At 51.0% G+C, this 8,249-nt stretch overlaps 1 pseudogene; it reads left to right on the top strand.

The window, feature by feature from the left end:
• Positions 1-5,872: 5,872 nt before the first annotated feature.
• Positions 5,873-6,679, top strand: LOC124970765 (60S ribosomal protein L7a-like; annotated as a pseudogene).
• Positions 6,680-8,249: the final 1,570 nt, after the last annotated feature.

Below are 8,249 nucleotides of genomic sequence, written 5' to 3'. Positions count from 1 at the left end.
TGTTCAAAATACACACAGTTTTTAAAATATTCCCGATCCCCAGTTGGTTGACCCCGCAGATTCAGCACCCCAGATACAGAGCCTGGACTGTAGATCAAAATTGATGAACCAGAGATGAAGGAAAGCCCGGCCACCGCACGCCGTGCCAGGCCCTGGGCCTCTGCCTCCCCTCCCATTCCTCCTCCTGGGTGTCCTGGCTTGGAAGACTGAAAGCTATCTTGAACCGGCTCCCGCCTCCCCCTGCGTGGCCTCCCAGGACCTGCGCTGTGCCTGGACCCTCCTCTCCTGGCCAAGTTCTTCCTGCTCCCGGGAGCAGACCCGTCCCCAGCAGCCGGAGGGTGTGGCCCACTGCTGAGGACCTCTCCCTGGCATGCCCACTTTTGGATAATCCCGTTATTTCCCCGACTCGGCCTAAGACAAGGACGCACCGCTGCACCCTGGCCCTCGCCAGCTCCGCCTCATCCAGCTCATCTGTCCTGGACGAACTCCACCAGCCCCCCAGGGGAGCCCCCCTCTTGTTTCTCTAAGCAACATGACCTCTGGTTGGGAAAAACAAAAGGGAAAGGAGGGGATGAAATTTTAGGGAGGTTTACACTGACTCACTTTCTACCAAGACGCTGGAGAGTCACCATAAGGAGTGTGTGTATTGTGAAATTGTCCAGCCCTGTCAGACAGATTCCCACGGATCAAACTCCAGGTACGAACTTGCACGCTCCCCCACCCCTCCCATCCCTCTGTCTCTGTCTCTGTGGTGTCCCCACCAGGGCGGGCACCCTCAGGAGCTGAGCACACCCCCGCCACCCGCACACAAACTCACCTGTCTGACATTAACTATCACAAGGTAATTCACGATGCCCGCACAAGGGGAGGCTGCTAGAACCCCAGCCTCTGGCCGGCCCTGCTGCAGAGCTGAGGGGAGGCCCCAGGGCTGCCAAGTCTTTAGTCTCCTCCAGTCTCTTCACCTTAAGCTCCACCTGCAGTCACTGGGCAGCCAAGGCCTCAGCCCCATCCCCAGCTCCTCTGGGGGTACAGCTGCTTCCCAGCCCAGTGCTCGGGCTCTGCCAGGACAGACCCAGGGAGGAAGAGGACCTCACTCTTCATTCCTCCTCCCCAGTGCCCTGTGGTCTCCATCCCATCCTCCACCCGCAACAGACCTCCCACTCCCTCAGGTCCCAGATCACTCTGGAGATGCGACTGTGTGACCAGCGTCCTCACATTAAAGAGCAAACAGCAAAAGTGACGGAATAAAACCTCCGGCAGCCTCTCCTCCTCGGGAGCTCAAAGGAAGTGGAGATGAGATTACAGGCACTCGAATCTGTCCAGCTGACGGTTGGCGCTGGTGGTGGCATGCTGCTGTTTACTGATTTATGGAGTGATAAGTAGCAACAGGATGGAATCCGACGAGAGCCGGCTATATATACTCCTGAAGCTGCGTTCTCCCGATGGAGACACTTGAATCAAGCCATCTGTACTGTGGGTTGACTCGGATTCTCAGTAACAACTGTTTCCAAGAGGACAGAGGCGAGGGTTCCAGATTTGTTGACTCTTGTTGTTCTTGGGGAGGCAGAGGGAGGGAGGGTTGTGCTTCCAGGACTTCCCACTGGAGGCCATTTCCAAAGGAACCCAAACCGTTCACTGCCAGCAGGATGCACTGGTGGTCTGGGGTTAGCAGGAGCATATGCCAGGGACTTCCAAGAGGCATGGGGTCCAGCAGAAGGAATATTTTTTTACTCATATACACCCAAAAAAGAATTTTGCCTCCTAGCTTATTATAAGAACTAAAAGTACTCAGATATGATTATAACATAGTCGAAGATTAATGATGCCCTATGAGTGCAGGAAGAATTTTTAGCAGAGGTTCTAGAACAGGACCGTGACATCAGCGAGCAGTGCTCGGATCTGGGTTCTGAGGATCTTCTTTCTTTGCCGAATCATAAACGCAGTCACTCATCCAGTGGGTGAGCAGGGGTTTGGGTGGGGGTGGGACTCGGGCTGCGGCCATGTCTCTTCCCCCAGCTTCTGCACGGGTGCCAGCTTCCTGAGAGCTCCCAGTACACATGCCCTCCCAGGTCCTAGCTGTCCAAACCAAGCCCATTCTTCTTGAAGCCAGGAGGCCAAACAAAACAATAAAATTATTATAAAGAACACACAGTTGGCTGGATGCAGTGGTGCTGTCAGTAGTCCCAGCTACTCCAGAGGCTGAGGCAAGAAGATCACAAATTTGAGGTCAGCCTCAGCAACTTAGCGAGACCCTGTCTAAATGTAGCTCAGTAGCAGAGCATCCCTGGGTTCCATCCCCACAAAAAATAAAATGAAAAATACACATGCATACATGGGTTGGCTCACTTTTCTTCTAGAACTGGCCCCTGCCCTGAAATTGCAGATCGTCACTTTCAAACGTTAGTGGAAGATCTTAGCTCCGCCACTCACCTAATGGCTAGGGTCCCTCTACAACAACACCAGTGCAAACAGAAGCCTGAGCTCCAAGCCTCAGGGACAGGGAACTTGCTGCCCTCTTGGAAGCCCTGCTCAGGTGGGTGGCTCTCGGGACTGGAATGGTGCTTAGCTCTGTCTCCCTGCAGCATTTGCCCATTGGTTTTGCATCTGGAACCAGGAAGAACAACCCCTGGTCCACCTCTAAGACACTGCGCATGTGTCCTAAACCCCCAGGAGCAGCCATTCTGGGCAAGCTCATCAGAAGCAAGCACCTGCTGGGAGCTCCCCGCAGCACTGCCCGGGGCTGGGTGCTGGGGTGCACTGTCTCACTCGTCCTCAGAGCCTCTCTTTAAGGGCCGTGCTCGATTTACAGATGCGGAAACCAAAGCTCCAGGACGTTCAGCAGTCTGCTGAGAGTTACTCAGCCAGCTTGGCACAGTGTGGACCTGAGCCCATGGCTGCCTGGCTCAGCATTCAATTGCACTGTCCCAATGGCTCCTCTGTACTTAAAGTTCAATCCGCACCTAATATTTGTAAGTCTGTCCACCAGTCTATCCCTCTCCCTCTCAGAGGTTGTTCCCTTCTGCCTCACCATGCATGAGGTTTCCATGAGGTTTCCTAATAGCATTCACTTATTTCTCCAGAAGGGACCAGCAAAACTATAAAATGGGTATTTATAATAACCCAGCAGTGCCCCACAGAAGTGGAACAAGGGATATCACTAGAACTAGGGAATCACCTTCTATTCTGCCCAACAAAATTTTCAATACTCCCAGTAGAAAGCACTGAGCCAGGCACAAGGGATACAAAGACCATCACCAAATTGGTCATTCCTTCAAGGGAGAGAAGTAAACAAATCACCCTGAGACTCTGGGTGCAGAGTCCTGTGGTGGTGGTCTTCATCTGTTTTCAGTTGCTATAACACAATACCCGAGTCTGGATGATTTCAAATGAAAAGAGGTTTATTTTGGCTCATGGTTCTGCAGGCTGGGAAGTCCAAGATTGGGTGACCTCATTTGGTGCGCGCCTCCAACTGCTTCAACTTCCTGACAGAAAGTGGAAGGGTAAGCAGGTGCATACACAAGAGGGGTGGACTGGCTTTGCACAACCCGCCACTATGACAATCTGGTGCTTCGAGAACAAAACCCACTCATGCAAGAAAGCCATTACTCCATTCGTGAGGCTCCACCAAGTGACCCGAGCACCCCCCTGGCCCCCATCTCCAGCACTGCCATGCTGGGGAACCACACACAGGGTGAGTTTGAGTGGGGACAAACCACAGCACACAGAAAGGTCCCGCCAGGTGCCAGAATAGGCAGGGAACCCGGCAGACTGATAGAAGAGGGTCCCTCCCCACCTTCCTAAGAACAAAGCCTCCAACAAGGAGGCTGAGGCTGAGGGAGGCCCCAGGTTCTCCAGGACGAGCAAAGCCACTAGGCAGCGGGACCAGAGGCATCCGGGAACAGACTGTCCTGGCAGCACCTGAGGGGGGGCTGAAGTACGGGCTGAAAATCAGCCATCAGGACGAGGCAGGCAAGCTAAGCCTTGACGTCTGGACTTGGGGGAGCCGTTGGGAGCATCTGTGCAAAAGAAGCAGGCCTATGTTCTGGAAGGACATCTCCAGGGACTTCCAGAATAAGGTAGCACTGGCGGCATGGAACCAACATGCCTGTGAATGCCAGCCAGGGTGACGCTTCCTGACTGTCAGTTGACATTCCTCGTCAGGCTTGGCTCCCTGAAGACACGCGTCCCAGGCAGGGTGAGCTGCTGGACTTGCACTTACCGCCAGGGCGTTGGTCTGGTGGAACCTGGTCCCGTCCTCTTGCTCACATCCATCATGCCCCCTAGGCGCGCGGCTTTGCACTATGTGAAGGTAATAAACCTCTTTGTAAATATTCATGCCAATCACAAATTGAAGAGAACAGATCAGAAGGCCAGGGCAGAGCTGCAACGCTGTCGCCAGACACTTCCCCCCGGCTTAGTGCCGACATTCAAAGCAGCCCCTTTAAACAGACGGCTCTTTAATCAGTCACCACTCCCCCGCTTGTCCTCTCTTCCACGGACACCACGCTGCCTTTCAGCCTCTGATAGGTTCGGCTAATGGCACGAACCTTGCTCGTGGTGTGCTGCGGCAGCTACTGGTGTCTGCAGCCTCCTGTGCCCGGTGTTCTCAGGGAGTCCTGGGACCTTCCAGGTGCGTGCTCCAGTGCCACTTAGTTGAGAGGCCTCTTCATTCTGGGTTGGAAATCCAAACCCCCTTGTCTTCAGTTTTCCAAACCATTTACGTTCCCCATAATTCACAAAGACCACCCGTAACCACCTGGACGCTCTCAGGTGATAGGTCTTGGCACAGCTATAATTTTTGCATCCCAGAGTGGCTCAAAGTTCGGCTTCACCCTCTACGAAATGGAGATCACTGTAATGGCACCTGATAGGGTGCTCTGATCACTCACAGCATCGTGCCCCCAAAGGCCCCACGTGGGCACATCAGTAAACATCCCAAAAAATCAGAACAAGCCACCGTGTCACTTCATTTCCTCCTGAATGTCCTGTGAGCATCTCCAGGACCGTTGGCCTAAAAACCCAACTCAGCTCTTTTACTGGAAAACTTGGAACATTCCCAGAGCCCCTGGCAGACGCCCCCTCACCACTCATTGACCAGAATCTCCCATGCCTACCCTCACCTGCGAGGGATGCTGACGGTGAACATGCCCTTTGAGCTGGGTGCAAATATACCCAGAAGGAAACTGGGAAACTGCTACAAAGAACAAGAAGGCAGTTTGCACTGGGCGGGTGGGGAGTGCAGCCACAGGGCCCCACACTCATCTGGAGCGGGACATTCTTCCTTACACTCCAGACACTCACCAAAATTTCTCGCACATCCTCCATGTTTAGTACAGTCAATGTGATTTTTTTGCCAGTTTGTTATTGCCTATGTTTTGGCTCCACAGTCAAAAAGTGTTTTCTGGCCTCTGCTAGGTATATTGGAAGAAAACAAGGAGTGAAGGAAATTATATTTGTTCTCAAGTAAAACAGCCAAAACTGCTGCGAAAATACTTTGAAAAAAACACCATAGTTTTCTATTCCTTCCACATTCCCAGAACCAGCATTCACCTCCGTTTAGCAAAACCTCTCTTCACAGGATGGTACCTGTGTGGTATGCAGGTAGAACTATCCTCCCAGCTTGGAGAAATTACCATGAAGTCTGTGTTGCCCTGGCCTGCTTGGACAAGGGATTGCTACAGGTGTGGTAAGAAGACTTTGTAGCCGAGGGCAAAGATGCACGCCTGTGATCCCAGCAGCTCAGGAGGCTGAGACAGGAGGATCATTGAGTTCAAAGTCAACCTCAGCAACTTAGTGAGGCCCAAACAACTTAGCAAGAGCTGTCCCAAAATAAAAAATAAAAAGGACTGGGGCTTGCTTTCTCCTCCAGCCACCCAAGATGCCGAAAGGAAAGAAGTCCAAGGGGAAGAAGGGGGCTCCGGTCTCCGCCGTGGTAAAGAAGCAGGAAGCCAAGAAGGTGGTGAACCCGCTGTTCGAGAAGAGGCTGAAGAGCTTCGGCATCAGACAGGACATCCAGCCCAAAAGGGACCTTACTCGCTTTGTAAAGTGGCCCAGCTACATCCTGCTACAGCAGCAAAGGGCTATTCTCTATAAGTGGCTCAAAGTGCCTCCTGCGATTAAGCAGTTCACCCAGGCCTTAGACTGCCAAACAGCCACCCAGCTGCTCCAGCTGGCCCACAAGTACAGACCAGAGACGAAGCAGGAGAAGCAACAGAGGCTGTTGGCCCAGGCTGAGAAGAAGGCTGCTGGCAAAGGGGATGTCCCCACAAAGAGACCACCAGTCCTTTGAGCAGGCGTCAACATTGTCACCACCTGGGTAGAGTACAAGAAGGCTCAGCTGGTGGTGACTGCTCCTGACGTGGATCCCATCGAGCTGGGTGTCTTCCTGTCCGCCCTGTGTCGCAAGACGGGAGTCCCTTACTTCGTCATCAAGGGGAAAGCCAGGCTGGGGTGTCTGGTTCACAGGAAGACGTGCACCACGGTTGCCTTCACACAGGTGAACTCGGAAGACAAAGGAGCTCTGGCTAAGCTGGTGGAAGCTATCAGAACCAACTCCAACGACAGATATGATGAGACCCATCGCCATTGGGGAGGCAACGTCCTGGGTCCAAAATCTGTGACTCGCATCGCCAAGCTGGGAAAGGCAAAGGCTAAAGAACTTGCCACGAGATTGGGATGAATGCACACCGTTGGGTTTCTGTACATAAAAATAGTAAATTGTCCTTGATCCAGAAAAAAAAAAAGGGCTGGGGATGTAGCTCAGTGGTTAAGCACCCCTGGGTTCAATCCCTGGTACCAAAAAAGAAAACAAAACAAAACAAAGCGAGAAAACAGACTTTGTTATAAAGTAACATAGTTAAACATTATTGCATACATAACATTAAAAGGTGTGAGGCATCCATTATAAATGCTACAGAATTATTAATGATATAAAAACATTTAAGGAAATCCAGACTGCAAAGTATAATATACAGTATACAAATACATAATCGCTGATAACAGATGTGTGCAAGGGTGTTTATTTATAGACAGAGATGGGTCTAGAGCAGGAATAGGAGTAAAAATAGACAGAGAGGTTTAAAAAACATACTCACCAAATTTTTTTTTTTCATTTTCAGTACTGGGGATTGAACCCGGGGTGCTCTACCACTGAGCTACATCCCTGTCCTTTTTATTTTTTGTTTTGAGATAGGGCCTCTCTAAATTGCTGAGGCTGGGCTTGAACTTCCAATCCCTCCAGCCTCGGCCTCCCAGTGGCTGGGGTTACAGGTGTGTGCCACGGCACCTGATTGATTTACTAAAATCTTGACTGTGATAATCTCTGGGCATTGCATTATGGATGACTTTTATTTTTAGTTTTTTGTTTTGTTTTATTTTTGTTTTCTTGTCAATATACTCCAAGTTTTCTGAAATGAACCTGCATTATTTCTTTGTAACAAAAAATTGAGTATTTTTTTTTTTTAACTTTCAAGAGTTTTAGGAGACAAACCAGCCTTCTCATGCTTCAAGTGATAATCAAAATACTGCTGGATAAGACAAGGACCGTCCAACTTAAGTGGCCGCAAATTGGAAAATTGGAGAGAGGCTCTATTTATGACACCAGAACCAACTGAAGAGGGGGAGCGAGTCACTGGCTCTGGTCTGCAGTTTTAGAAACACGAGGAGCAAAACAGAAAGACAGTTTGAACTGGAAGCAAGCAATACACAACAGGAGGTTTGCTTCTGCTTCCTCTCCTCAGAAGTCCCTATTCACCATGAAGTGTGACCCCATCACAATGGGGCTGCTCTCAGGGGGAGCTATCTTCCATGCTGAATGCTGCCACCTGTCCTCCAAGGCTCCTGGAGTAAACAAACGCCAGAAAGCTCATTGCTCTTCCCCTTTTGTTTCAAAGCAGAAAGGCTTTAATATCCACTGGTGACAATGGCCGTGACATTCAAGTGATTCCTGTTTTACATGCAGTGCTGAGCTGAGTGCCTGCTTTATCTCACTGTTCACATGACACGCCAGCCACTTGTCAGTTACAATTGCAGCAGGAAAGACCGGAAAGTCCCACAGCCAGGGCTAATGGCACCTCGGCTGACAAATCTGGTGTCACCATGGAGATTAACCCCTGCAATCTCAGCCACACCATGACCTGCCCGCAGAAGACTGGTTTCAACAAGTTACTCCCTGTGCTCAGGAGGCTCTGGGATCAAGATTTATAGGTGCACCGCTAGAAATCACAACACTGCTGCCATTATTTACACTG

This window comes from Sciurus carolinensis, chromosome 18, assembly GCF_902686445.1.
Source record: "Sciurus carolinensis chromosome 18, mSciCar1.2, whole genome shotgun sequence".
Lineage (NCBI taxonomy): Eukaryota > Metazoa > Chordata > Mammalia > Rodentia > Sciuridae > Sciurus > Sciurus carolinensis.
This window is presented reverse-complemented; position numbering and strand designations above follow the sequence as displayed.